This window comes from Taeniopygia guttata, chromosome Z (assembly GCF_048771995.1).
Source record: "Taeniopygia guttata chromosome Z, bTaeGut7.mat, whole genome shotgun sequence".
NCBI lineage: Eukaryota > Metazoa > Chordata > Aves > Passeriformes > Estrildidae > Taeniopygia > Taeniopygia guttata.
This window is the reverse complement of record NC_133063.1, coordinates 2,744,588-2,758,539: the sequence shown is the minus strand read 5'-3', so window position 1 is coordinate 2,758,539 and position 13,952 is coordinate 2,744,588. Positions and strand designations below refer to the sequence as shown.

General features: G+C 45.2%; 1 non-coding gene across 1 annotated transcript; it reads left to right on the top strand.

Annotated features, from left to right (window-relative positions):
- Positions 1-13,526: 13,526 nt before the first annotated feature.
- On the top strand, positions 13,527-13,598 carry MIR122 (microRNA mir-122). Its single transcript, NR_049051.1, has one exon. It is a non-coding gene; the product is annotated as a microRNA mir-122 (primary transcript).
- Positions 13,599-13,952: the final 354 nt, after the last annotated feature.

Below are 13,952 nucleotides of genomic sequence, written 5' to 3'. Positions count from 1 at the left end.
TCCAAATCCCCAAGACAAAGGTAGGTGGTGTTACATGCCAGGGAAGCAGCCCAAGAGAAATCAGTGTTCCTCAGGAACAGCCCAGATGTGACAGATGTTCCTGCCCTACACGTGGACAGAAGCTCAGTGCCAGGAGCACCCAGAGTGCAGCAGTTTTGTGTGCAGTGCAAGGGTCCTAATAACAACTCCAGCCTGGCAGCCTCCTGGTCCAGGAAAGCACTGGCAAGAACTGCTGTCCAGTAAGAAAATGCAGCTGCCTTGAGATTGCTTTGTACTCTAAATTCCCAGAGCAACAGAGCTGCTGATGTCCTGTTTGGCAAGGACACTTTCATGGCGAGATGTCAGCAGCTTTTAGGACCTGGAGAATTTAATCAGGACTTCGGTGCAGAGACAAACACTAGAGAGACGCAGAATCACTGCTTCTAAGCACAAATTTGAACCAGAAATTGACTCTCCACCAATGTGGATTCCTGGAAGCAAGTTTTTACTTCATGTCTCACTTAGATGAAAAAAAAAAAACAAAAAACAACCAAAACAAAACTGTCCCTGCTTCCCTAGAATACAACATTTCCTCTGGATTTTGTGCTTTTCTGTCTAGTGCCTCTCATGGCTTGAATGCAGGCACCAGGAAACTCAGCTGAGAGCCAGTTCCTCCATCTCTGGCCTCTGGTGTATTCACATCAAGCATGGTTTGGTAACACATACCTACTATATAGTGACACATTTATTGTAAGCAAATACAGGTTTGTGGTGCACACAAGTCATCTCAATTCACCTTATTCTTACTACCAAGTTGTCATTTGTCTTGTGGCAAACACAGTCTTCTATCAGCATCAGCACAAGTACCCAGTTTGGGATTTTTCTTTCTGATGATAAAAGCCTATTTCCTCCCCAGGCAGCCACTGGGAGCAGTACACAGCCGAGCCTGGCTCTGACAACACTAACAGAACATTCCTTCCCAGTTTGCTTAACATCACCTTTCAGAGCTTTCACCTGGCACCACGACAGAAAGGCACCAAGAAAGTGCCACATCCATTCCTGAGCTCCTTTCAGCTCAGCAGTAGGGAGTCTGCTCATTTCAGCAGGGAAAGGGACTGCTGGGGAAACAGCCTTGGAGAGGCACAAGGCAACCCAAGGCCTTCCTACACCCCCTGCACACACAGAGGGGGCCACCCCACAGAAGCCAGGACACGTTCTCAGTTTACTAGCATAGCTGTGGAAACTTCTCTGTCAGTATAGTTCAGACATGTAGCACAGCACCAAAATAATGATTTATCTGGTACTGAAAATAACTGTGTGCCTTTAGAAAGTGCTGGGGAAAAAAAAAAAAAGTACTTAATCCAGCACCATTACTTCACTAGGTGCTGGATCAGCAAACACACGTAAGCAATACATAGTAACCCTCACTCAGCATCCTCCTGCTCTTATGCTCAAACTATGTTTCTAAAGCTGACTTTTAAAAAAAACCAACCATGAAACCCCCAAGACTTCATGTAAATAAAAGCACAACTTTAAACAGCACTTAAAAATCAACATTAATTCAAACTGCCATACTCATGCCAGCTTTCAGGAGTTAAATAAAAATGCAGTTACAAATTAAATAGAAGCTTTTTTATGTTTTTGAAAATTTCAGTCGAGTTGGAATATTTGCATCAAATCATGCATTTCAGGAAAACTTAATTTGATGAAAAATTCCCAGTTTGGGGTAAAGGTGAGTCAGCCAGTTCTCACAAACCTGTGGCTGCCACTGCCTGACTTTGAGAGAATTCCATCCCAAGCTCCCAGTAGGTACAGTCATTAATCTTTATGCTTTTCAGCAAAATTCTGTAATTCACACAGTAGGTGCTGCACTAGTACATACTGGGTGAAACCCAGGCCCTGCAGAAACCACCAGGAATTCTCCTGCTGTTTCTGTTAGATTTCCTGCCACTGGTGACTGCCCAGTGTTCCACCGCTCTAGATCCCTCTGCAAGGCCTCTGGTCCCTTGAGCCCACAGCACCTCCCACTTCAGTATCCTCAGCAAACTCACTCCTGGTGCCTTGCACTCCTGCACCCAGGTCCTGGATAACAGCGTTGAACAGTACAAGCCCTTGGATTGAGACCCAAGCACTCTGCTGGCAAACCACAGCTGTCCTCTTCCTGCGGCACCTGGCCTGGCTTCCAGCGAGCCAAGAGCCTGGCTTTTGCCAGAATGGCATTGCCTCTCCTGCTCACATTTCATTCAAACCTGACCAGCACTCAGGGCCCTCTGAGGCAGCTCCTCAGGGGACATGGCCAACTGCTCCCTTAAATTTGTTCTCTTGAAATCCAGGGCGACAACTCTGCTTTTTGTAACTACACCAAAAAATTTAAATCCAACCATTTAATGGTCACTGTGACCAGAACCATCACTCTTGCCATGAGTCCTCTATTCACAAACCCCTGTGGCAGAGCACCTTTCCTAGTTGGCTCTCTGAGCACTTGTGATGAGAAATTATCCTCAACAAACTTCAGGAATTCCCAGACTGCTTGTCACAGCCGTGTGGTACTCATGTCTAGTTAAGTTACTCACTAATCCTAAATTAAAATTGGACTTTAAATTCCACTAGCACTCAGGAATGTTCTACTAGCACTTAGGAATTGTGAAACACACAGAATCTTGCCACACAACCACTTAGCTTCAAACATGGCTCCAGAGCGTTGTTCATTGACCTGGGTAAAGCACAGCCCTGGCCCACACCCACAGAGGCTTGAGAGGAATGATTAATGTTTAACATACTCCAGTTCACATATGTGAAATAGCTCCAACACACCAGCTATGGGCAGATGGTACCTTATTTCACCAGGCACACTAGGAACACACGAGCTGTGCCACCAGCAGGCAGGTGTCACCACACCACACACACCCGTGTCCCTTCCAGCCCAGAGCAAGCACAGCCCGGCTTGGCCCGTGGTCAGACCCCACAGCTACAGCCCCTCTCACTTCCCTCTGAGGATAAAGATTCAGATTTGTATATGTGGTGTTTTGGTTTTTTCCAGTCATAATAAACTTCTGAGGAAGAAAACCAAGTTTCCAGGATTATTCTAGGAACAGCAGGTGAGTTCTAAACTCAGTTCATACAGAATTAATCTGGCAAGCATTAATTAAAGTTGGAGTTTTTTCTTGGTAAGCAGAGAGAGTAATATCTGAATCCCTGAATAAGCCTTGGAAACAAATAATGTTGAAATGACTGCAAGAGCTTAAGAGTCTTCCCTTGGACATGAAAATAAGTAATTGTTTCTTGGTCTTTAAATGGGCACATTCTATCTGCTATTTAACGAAAATAAAAATTAATTTACTGAGATCACTAAAACAAGAATTGCATGTGTTTGTTTAATTGTTCTCCAGTACAACAGAAAAATTCCAAGACGCCGGAAAGTGTTTTGTTTTAGAGCCACTAGAAAGTTTTAGCTTTTAAAATAAAAAAAAAAATTCCCAAACACAGCAAACTGATACCAATGATTCAGCAAAAGGGGGGTCCCATACAGCATTAACAGGCTCTACAGTGGCTGTGACATATGACCCCCGGTGAGACTGATACAGATTGACAGAGCGGGTTCCTTTGGTCCAAAAAAAATTTACTGAAACACCTGAGCAGTATCTCCAAATAGGAATATCAATACCTATGTTTAAAGTGGCCATTTGCTGGAAATCAAATAGCATTTTCCTCCATTCTCCCTTATTGTGAGTTTCTTTAAAAAAAGGTTACTTTTCATAGTTGGCTCTCATTTCTCCATTAAAAAAAAAAAAAAAAAAAAAAAAAAAAGAAAGAGAGAGAAAATTCATTTAACCAGCAAACTAGTTCCTTTCTCAAACACCAATACTACTAACGCTGTGAAGCATTAAGAAATGAGACACAAAAAAAAAAAAAAAGAATTATCAGAATAATTTTTCTTCAACTGTATTCTGAGGACAACATTGTGTAACCGGGAAGCCTTGTGAGGCTATGGCAATAGATTTCAAACTCTGGTAAGCTGAACTGGTACGTGATTACACAGGCGGGTCATGCATGCAGTTCCTAATGTTTCCTTACAGAGCTGGGCACTCCTCCCCTCCCCACCCAACAAGACGCGGTGTCCTTTTAAGCCCAGCCCAGCCCCGGCCAGCCCCGTTTGGCCAGTGACATCTCCACGGTGTGCGGGACAAAGGCGGACACGGACACCAGGTTAGTGACTGTTTTCACAGCGAGGGAGAGAAGAGGCCGTTCTTTGTTCTCTCATGGCAGCAGAAGCATGCCCTGGAGCTTTGTGGCCAGCCCTTTACCCGCAGGAGCACTCCGTGCCCAGGGGCAGGTGCCACAGGGCGCGGGCAGCTCCGGGCTCCGCTGGGCCCCGCCGCTCTGCCTCGGCCCCGAGCGCCCTGCGACCGCCTGGAGACACGGCGCGGCCTCAGGGGCGGCCAGCCCGCCCGAGGGCTGCCTGCCGACAGCTGCCACTCCGCAGCCACCCTCCAACCATGCTCACCGAGCTCCAGCCAAGGGCTCCCACAACAGGGAAAGAGCTGCCTCTTGTCCCTGGGACTGGGACTCCAGTGTTCACACTGGTCCTGTTTCTCACACACTGAGGCTGTAGATGCCGGGTACAAACATCACATGGAGGCTTCTGAAGTGTGGGCACATGAATACCTCAGATTGGTCCATTACACAGTATTTGGGATTACACTTCTGCTTAATACCTTTGGGAGCTCTGTGCCACTGTGCTCAGTGAGCACAGTACAAACCCACTGATTTCCAAGAGCTGATCTTGAAAAAGCCCTGGAACACAAGGAATTGTTCTCTCACAAAAGCTGCTGCCTCACTTTACCACCAAACCCCCTCCCCCCCCCCTCCGCTTTAGTCCTTCTTTTCACTCAAAACTGTCTTTGATCACCTAAGGGTGATGTTCAGTACCTGCACCAACCTAAGTAATTACAGACCAGCTGCACCTGAGCAGCCACAGCCTGTCCCTCAAACCTGTTGGTTTGGATTACCCACACGGACAGATTGGGAAAAGATAGCAGCTTCTCTTTCTCTGAGGTCTTGAAATCAGGATTTTGTGAAAAAAAGGCTTCAGGAAACAGGTAGAAGTGTCCAGGATCCAGACACCATCACCCTTCATAATCCCGAGGCTGAAACACAAGGCATCCTCTGATTCACTAACCACACCCTGTTTTATTTCTGTTTTTTTAACCTATCCTCAGAGAGCATGAAGATGCTGGAAGGCAGGCAAAAAGTTTTCTGGCAATTTCTTTCTGATCCAGCACATTTCCCACAGATAATCATTCTGTAAAGCTCACCAAATCTAATACATGCCAAGGCACAACACCACCTATTTTAATTGCAGAGTACAGGAACCTCAGTCACCTCATTCCAACCACAAAAAATAGAAGTCCACTTACTTGTCAGTTTTAAGTTTTGCCAGGCAGTCTAGAAGAGCAGTCTCAGGAACTCCAGAGCTGTTGTAATCCAATAAATTTAATATCCAGTGCAATGGGTAAGCTTCTCCAACTTGGCAGAACCAGTTCTAAAGCCACACTGAGAATCACTTTAGACTAAAAAAACCGTTACAAGGTCCCTGAGGCACCCTCACACCTGATCTTAATCAGGACTAATTAACTTCCAGCATGCCTGAACACCTGTGTAATTCCCACACCTGTTTCTACAGCCTGTCCTGTACATTAGTAATTCTTCTTTCCATTCTTTTGATACATAATGTTGCAGTTCCCAGTGCTAGGTCAGGAATTGCCAATGCTCACTTTATTTTGAGCTCAAGATCCATATTTCACCCCCCTGCTGTTTCTGTGCATAGATTCCCTGCAACACAGGGGCCTTGCAGCACCTAAGGGGCTCACAGGAGGGATGGAGAGGGACTTGGGACAAGGGCCTGGACTCACAGGACACAGCAAATGGTTTCACACTTCCAGAGGGCAAGATTAGATGGGATATTGGGAAGAAATTCTCAGCTGTGAGGGTGATGAGGCCCTGCCACAGGGTGCCCAGAGAAGCTGTGGCTGCCCCATCCCTGGGAGTGTCCCAGGCCACATTGGACAGAGCTTGGAGCAACTGGGGAGAGTGGAAGGCATCCCTACCCATGAGGGTGGAATGAGATGATTTTTAAGGTCCCTTCCCACCCAAACCATTCTGGGATTCCCTAGTTTTGACACAGAAACTTCCCAGTTATGCTTGGCCGGGTAACTGGGACTCGGGCTGCCACTGGCAACTGGCCTCTGCCCACTGGGAGCAAATAGTTTCTGGAGCATTCTCCAGTTACCAGTGCTACAAATATTTTCCTTGTGGAAAAAGAGCACTTCAGCTCTTTCACAAAAGCTGCTGCCTCACTTTCCTCCCCACTTTAGTCCTTTTCATTCAAAACTCTTTCTCTGAGGTATTGAAATCAGGATTTTGTGAAAAAGGCTTCAGTTCAGCAGAGGCATGGCAAACACGATTGGAATAGCCATGGGAAATGAAATTTCATGCTACATAGGGTGATAAATGAGTTGGTAAAACAGGTTAGACTAAATGTGGAATCTGTGTGAAATTTCCATCTAGCAAGGAAAGTGCCTGCAATGTCACACAAAACACTTGATGGATCATTCTTCGTTACTTAATCTCCACTATCTCCAAAACATTGCCATCATGGTTGCACTTTTTTTGTTTTTCCATGTAACTGGGGAATTAGGAGCAGATGAATATAGCAAAGGAAAGCCAAGTCCAGCCCATACCAAGCTGAGTTTAATTGGCCTTATCTTGGCTACTTCTAGGCCCTGACTTTAAGTCTTTTGGTGGCCAGATGAACTGTAGGGAGTTCCTCCAGTCACCACTGGGCCTAGGCAGAACATCAGCATGGAGTTATAAAACCACTATAAAAACTTTGTGATTTTTTCAAGGGGCCAAGCTGATTTGTTTGCTTTTCTCAAAAGAGCAAGACTAGCACCTGTGTGAGATGCTGACAGGCATCTCCTGCGATATGGGAGCCACACAGGGACTGCTCCTGGCTGTACTGCAGTGCTGCAATTAAAACAACTAGCAGTTAATTACTGCTGGCTGCAAGCCAAGGGCACCAAGAGCTCTGTCCACCCTGCCCCAAAGTCTGCCTCAGACCTCCCCCAGGCCTTGCTGCTGGGGCTGGGCTCATGCAGGGACAGGGGCAGGGCACAGGACCCCTCAGCAGAGGCACCCTCAGCCCCGGGCACGGACTGCGCTAGGGGCTGACAGAGTTCAGGTCACCAAAGTCTCTTCAAGTTCTGAGAAGTGGACTGAAAAAGAATTTTTACTTGCAAAGACAAAAAATTAATAAAGCTGCTTATCCTCATGTGCGGCTCAGGGGACAGAGGACTAAGAGAGCTGGATGCCCTCCCTAGGGCATCCTTCGTACACTGGTGTGCCTGGCACACCTGCTTGCAGAGCCAGCAGATCTCCTGGGGGAAGGAGAGTCGCCCTGAGGGACTGGTTTTTTTTGTGTTAGCCTTTTGGTTACAGCATAACTGCTTAAATTCTGCCCACAACTATTTTGCTGGGGAAAAAGCAACGTCATGAGGGGTACATTGCAGCCAGACCTTACTCTCCTAATCTGAAGGTAATTCCCAACCCCTCTCTGTCAGAGTGAATGGTTACAGGAAATGCCAGGACAATCCAGAGCTGATGTAATGAGTTTGATGATTGGGAAACTCAAATCAATTTCATTTACTGATGCCCAGCAGAAATCAGAAGAGATCATGGCTTCCAGGTTAAAGACCTTTGCTCAGCTTTCTGCTGCTCTCAGTTAATCTTTCTCTACCCAGCCATCGCAGCAACCAGCACAGGTAATCTTTAACCAGTGGCCATTGACTGACAAGGATCACAGAATTTTTCCTGTGGGATCTGAGCTGTCCCAGCACTTGTAGCCCTTACCTCTGTCCATGAGGTCATGGTAAATGTGCCCTTTGAATGCTGCAGTACTCTGGGATAAGCTGATAAACACCATCTTTGTCTACTCTGAGCCCAAGAATTCCTGTAGCAATGTCCTCTCAAAAATTATATGGCCATATCCAAAAGCAGTGTGAGTCAGCACAGTCACTGACATTAAGAAGGCAACGGGATAACTTCACTTCCACTGTTGGATATGTGTAATTTTTCTCCATAAGATTCTGGCCTAAATCTTTCACCCGGATTTGTCTGGAAGTTTAAGGCAAGGGAGTCATGCCCACAGGTGGTGGGCCGTGTTTGGATTTTTCCACAGATGAAATAGCCAGCCCCAGATCAGTTGAAGAGTATTATGTGCTGGAGTAAAGCCACAAAGATACATCTCAGTTTTTTGCCCCTGCAGTTATTCCTTCAGTTTTGAAGCTGTTCTTCCACTGTTTCTGCACAGAAAAGACACCATTCCTGTGATTTCCATTTCCCTCAATATATCCTACACATTGTATATAAGAAAAATGAGAGCAAAGAGCTTTTGTAGGGATCAAATTGTGTCCTTTGTCTAGTGACATCTTAGTCACCAGGAACTGTGTATATTAAATGGAAGCACAAAATAATTTAGACTGGAAGGGACTTTTGGAGATCACAGGAGTGAGTCCTTTGCTCCAAGCAGTGCCAGCCTCACAGACTGCACTTCAAAGTTAGATGATTTTGCTTGGGGTCATAGGTACATACTTCCATCTGTCCCTCTGGCCTATGTGCAACGCAGGTTGCATTATCTGCCCTTGTGTCACCTTTAGTAACATTTAAACAAACCAGTTCCTTTTATTTTTCCAGGAATTTCCCAATACTTCGGCATTTCATTTCAGAGAACTGGACCCCAACCAGTCTGCAGCAGTACTGGATGTCGCAATGCAGTTCCAGACTTTCCCCAGGCTCCCTGTAGAGTGACCAGTGCTTTACCTACAGATGCAGAGCCCCATTTTGAGGGAAACTGGCTTTTTTTTCCCCCAGAAACACAACCACAAATACCAAGTAAGTGGTGTTTCTGCTGGGATTAAAAGTAGCAAATTCTAGGTTTTTTTACTAGTTTTGGACAACACGTGGCATTTTGGTTTTGGGTTGGTTGTTTTCTTTTTAATATGAGGTCTTTTGTCCTCTTTTTCTGATTAAGTATATTGTCAGATACCTTCTGTAGACTTCAAATGCACATCCGTACTTTCATTGTAGCATAAGGAGTTTGCACACAGGATGCTGATACAATTGTACAGGTAATTTTTAGATACCTACTTATCCCAAAACTTGTTCTACTACTAAGGCCACCTCTGAGCTAGTAGAAGTAGTATTTTTGTCATCTTTACACTGTGTGCATGTACGAGTCACAAATAAGGAATAACTATTTACATAACAGGACTGGGATTAGAAATCATCATTTTAGGAAACAGTAGATTATTCTTGCCATGACAGATTTGCAGTCCAAGGCAGCATTAAGCAAAAAAGACGTGTCATCAACTAGTAACAAAGAGGGTGTAAGGAGAGGACAAGACACAGAATGTTTTCCAAATTTGATTTCATGGTGGTTTTCTGCTGCTGCATGGACACAGACAGCCAAAATCAGTAAAATTACCTGATTCCTCACTTTTGTGAAGTATTTATATTGAAAACTTTGCTTCCTAAACCCCCAAACTATTACTTCGTTCCAAAACATTCTAATGGAACAGAAGTCTGGTAATGGTAGTAAGTGATGAAACACCTGTTAGTTAACTAGCAAATGTTCTCATACCCAAAATGCGACTTTATTTTACGTTCAGAGAAAATCTCAGGTTCAAATCCCATTTCAGCCTTCACAAAAAAATGTGAAATTCATTAGGCCCTAAAGTGGAGGTTTATGCAATGGTCTTATTGTTGGATGAGGTCCTGGGAGGTGTGTACCATTCCTGGGTTTGCCAGTGGTGTTCAGACAGGCTCAACTGAAGCCAGACTTTTCCCCCTGCCTCCTAGGTAAAAGTGCTGGAAAGTAAAATCTGAAAATTCCCAGGCAAAGTAGACAGTACATCAGAATTTAAGAAAGAAAAAAGATTGGCAAGCCCCAGCAGTGAACATAAGATGAGCACTGTGACCTGAGGAACTGACGAAATCAGTCTCACTGGCAGAAGTAAGCAATTAATATGCAGCCAGAGTAAACACTCTTCATCTCAGGGTTCAGCAATACAAAGAGCTGAAACCCCCTTATCTTTTGCATTTTTCCCTCCCAACATGTGCTCTCTGGAGGAACAGAGAAAATTGAGGTCTCAGAGCATTTTCCATTCTTTAGTCTGACTAAAGGTGACTCTGGCTCAGTGCAGCGAGGGTCATCTCCCTCCCCCAGATCAATATTTTAATATGACTTATCAGAACAAGAATGAATTGTTTACTTTAAAACCTCAGGATCCCATAAAGGGAGAGGGAAAGGTGTCCACTGGAAGCAGAGGCTTGCAGCAGCTGCCCACTGCTGTGAACTCAGAAAAGAAACGAGGACTCCAAAGATTCGAGTACAGACAGTCAGCAAAATGTCCTGCAAGAGAATCCCAGTTCTGCCAAGCCCTAACAACACACCAGAGGATCCTTTGGCTGTTGTCTCTGATGGTAAGTGCCTTCCTGAGCAAAATTCACGTGAGGGAAAGGAAATGCTAAAAGATAATAACAAAAATAAAATAGTGCAGGTGGATTTTCAACACTAAGCACTTCAGCCTACTGAAATATCCACACATGCCCAGGGCTCAACTGTGTAATCTAACAGGATTTAATGTCTTGGACCTAGGGATCTCTACCTGCACTTAGAAAGAGATGAGGCTTTTGTTAGGGTAGGGCAAACCACCCTGTTTATTGTTTTTAAGAAATGGGGTGGTGGGGAAACTTTCTGGGGGACCAGGAATGCTTCCAGGTCTGGCCATGTGGGAAGGACAGGTTCTGTAACCCACCTCCAAAAAACCTCTTGAAAACCCATTTGTTCTTCACAATGCTCTCTGCATTGGAACATCCCAATGATGTTCTTTACACAGATGTCCAGCAGAAGAGAAGCAAAAAGGGGATATTTTTTCTCTGATGTTTATGCTTTGTTTTCTCCCTGTAACTTTCCCATTACTTTGGGGTTTTTTTCCCCTTGCAGTACTAAAAACTAGTGCCATTTCTCTTTCTTGCATGATATTTTGTCTTGGAAATATTACTGTTGATTTGCTGGAAGCTTCCACATAGCTGAGGGACTAAAAATTGCCTGTTTGCAGTGGCATCAGCTGCCTTGCTTTCTCCTTATGTGTTCTGCAGTGAAGTCAAGTCCTTTTGTCAGGATTTCTGGGCTTTCCTGCTCTGCACAGGATTGCCAGGCTTTTCCTCAGGGAACTTCTTTAGTAGGAATTTGCAAGATCCTTCCTCTCTGTTGCAGAGAGAAAGCTGAGTAAAATGCATATGAGAAAAGGTAAGGGAAGACACCAACACTGAGGTGAATTAGAAAGCCAGGTACAGCACGTCTGTCCCTTTGGCATTCATTTCTCACTGTCACCAGCTGCAGCATAGGCACATCTACCAAAACCAGCCCTGTGGACCTCAGGGCTAGAGCTGCATCCTTACTGACAGAATGTTCTGGCATTACTGGGTTTTTGCCATCATTAATTCCAAAGAATCAGTGCCATGGGATGCTCAGGGTGTGTTGCAGCTCGTCTCCTTCTTTCAGAGATGTCTCCTTCATAGCTGGGACTGCATAGGAGCCTGACATGTGGATCTGCACATCTGCCTGCTTTGTGTGTGTGTTCAAATGCTCAGCTCTGTCCCACTGCAACACTACAGACTCAAAACACAGACAGAACCAGTGGGACATGAAAATCCCTTGGATGTCAGCCATGCCCGAGCATTTCTAGGATTGTTTTTGTGGCAGGGATGGGAATGCCAGATTATTACTGTTGTAATAATCACACTGGAGAAATGAAACAGCCTGATCTGGTAACCAGGCACTGAAGCTCCATTTCTCTGCTGTTCTATCCACCAGCAAAGGGCACTCAGACCCCAGTTTCTACTGCCAGCTTGTGGCACTGAGTTATCACAAACCCTCCCCTGAGGTTTGATTACATGTAAATCAAGAATTAAACCGATCCAGAGCCCTACTAAGTCTGCCCTGACCTATCAACACTGGTTGAACTATATTACAATTGGGAAGAAGATCCAGGTAAAATATAAAGTTAGATCACAGGGTGATCTGTTACACTGTGAAGAGCAGGCTGGTGGTTCAGGTGTGTCAGTACAGGTGGGCAGCAGCTCATCTGGGTACTTTGATATCACCTCTGTGCAGGCACTTCGACATTTGATGCTATAGAATTGAGTGGGTTGATCTGTGAGCTCTGTGCTCCCTTCACAAAAAGGGATTGCTGAGAAGGCTAAACCCAGGGAGGAGTTCTCAGAGGACAAGCCTTTTGAGGGCTTTAACTTTTTTAACACTCTGTTGCCAAAGCAGAACTAGATCCAGAAGACTATTGGAGAGTCTGGGTTTACTACACATGGGGAGCAAATTCTCCCCAGTACATAAAATGGGAATGCATTTCTGAGCTTAAAAATAAATGAGAGGGGAGTGTAAAAGCACTTCAGCAAAATATCTCATTCTCATCTTTTGGCACAAAAAGACAACTGCATCCCCTCCCAAGAGGCTTCTAACCAGTCCACAGGGGATTCTCTTTTGAGCCAGAAAGTTCAATTTTCAGTACTTACAAAAAATAAAAGCTACTGCTGTCCACCCCAGCCTTGGTTTATAACCTCCCCCCTCCACGTGCTCTTCCTTCTCTGTTTTCTCTGCCTCTCTGCAGCATTCAGATGTGATGATGGCATATAACTGAATTTCCATGGGTTACAAATCCCTGTGCAGCATGCTTGTGTGCTCTTAATCCACTCCCTAGTCCACATAATCTTTTACGGGATGTTTTCTACTCACTGAGAGGGTGCAGAAATGTTATTTGGCTAGCAGGCTAAACACAGAGAGAAACACTCTGAAACACCCAGCTTGTGCAGAGATGAGCACCACAGCTATGGACCCTAGAGCTTAATTCCCTGATGCACAAGTGCTGAGGTGTCCCAGAAGAGCATCATGGAATAGCACAGGGGCAGCGGGACCAGGATACAGCCCAACTTGACTGTCTTATATGTGGGCTACTCAAAAATGCTGCTAAAAACAAGTATATGAAAATCAAATGTAATCCCCAGCATTGTGATGCCTCAGGTCTGACATAGCTATAAAAGTCTGATGCTGATTCTGGGCTGACTCCAGCACTTAGAGGAAGACACAAGCCCTTGCAGAAATTACTCATCCCTTTCGTCAGGAATTTGCCTCCAGAACAGTACAGATTACTTTCTCAGGTACTGTCCATCTCCCTTGTCTGTAAGGGCACTCAAAGCCACTTAGCTTTTATGTTCCCACAGCTAGCAGAGACACAATATTCACTCAAACCAATTCAGGATCCTGTGTCCCACCTCCTTGTGAGGACCCCAGTGTGCCATATATAAATATGCACAAACCTGCTCTCGTGTCTGTTTTGCAGGTCTTTGAAACCCCCTCTACTGAAGTCCGCGGTGTGCCTCCATCACTCCTTCCACAGGCTAAGGACCTTCCTGCTCCCAGAGCTGTGGAGTGTGACAATGGTGTTTGTGTCCATCTATCAAACGCCATTATCACACTAAATAGTTCCTGGCAGACAAGGCATCGGGTCAGGAAGCTTTGGGACCTCTGGTAGTACATCTTCCCATGTGCTGAGGAATAAACAACTGTGGTACATGCACAGCAGGATGACTCTAAAAGGAGGAGTCCTTTTAGAGGCAAAAGCACCAGAATATGAGAGAAATCCATACTCTCACACATGCACTTCCAGATCCCCACTGTAAAGCACACCAGACATCTTAAGGAATCATCACTATACTATACTGTCATCATTAGGAATGTGGATTTCCTTGGCATTAATAGGGCTGTGTTTACCTCTGAGAGGTCAGCTAGTGATTTTCATTGAACTGACCAGGACAATAAAACTGAAGGCAATTAGCCAATA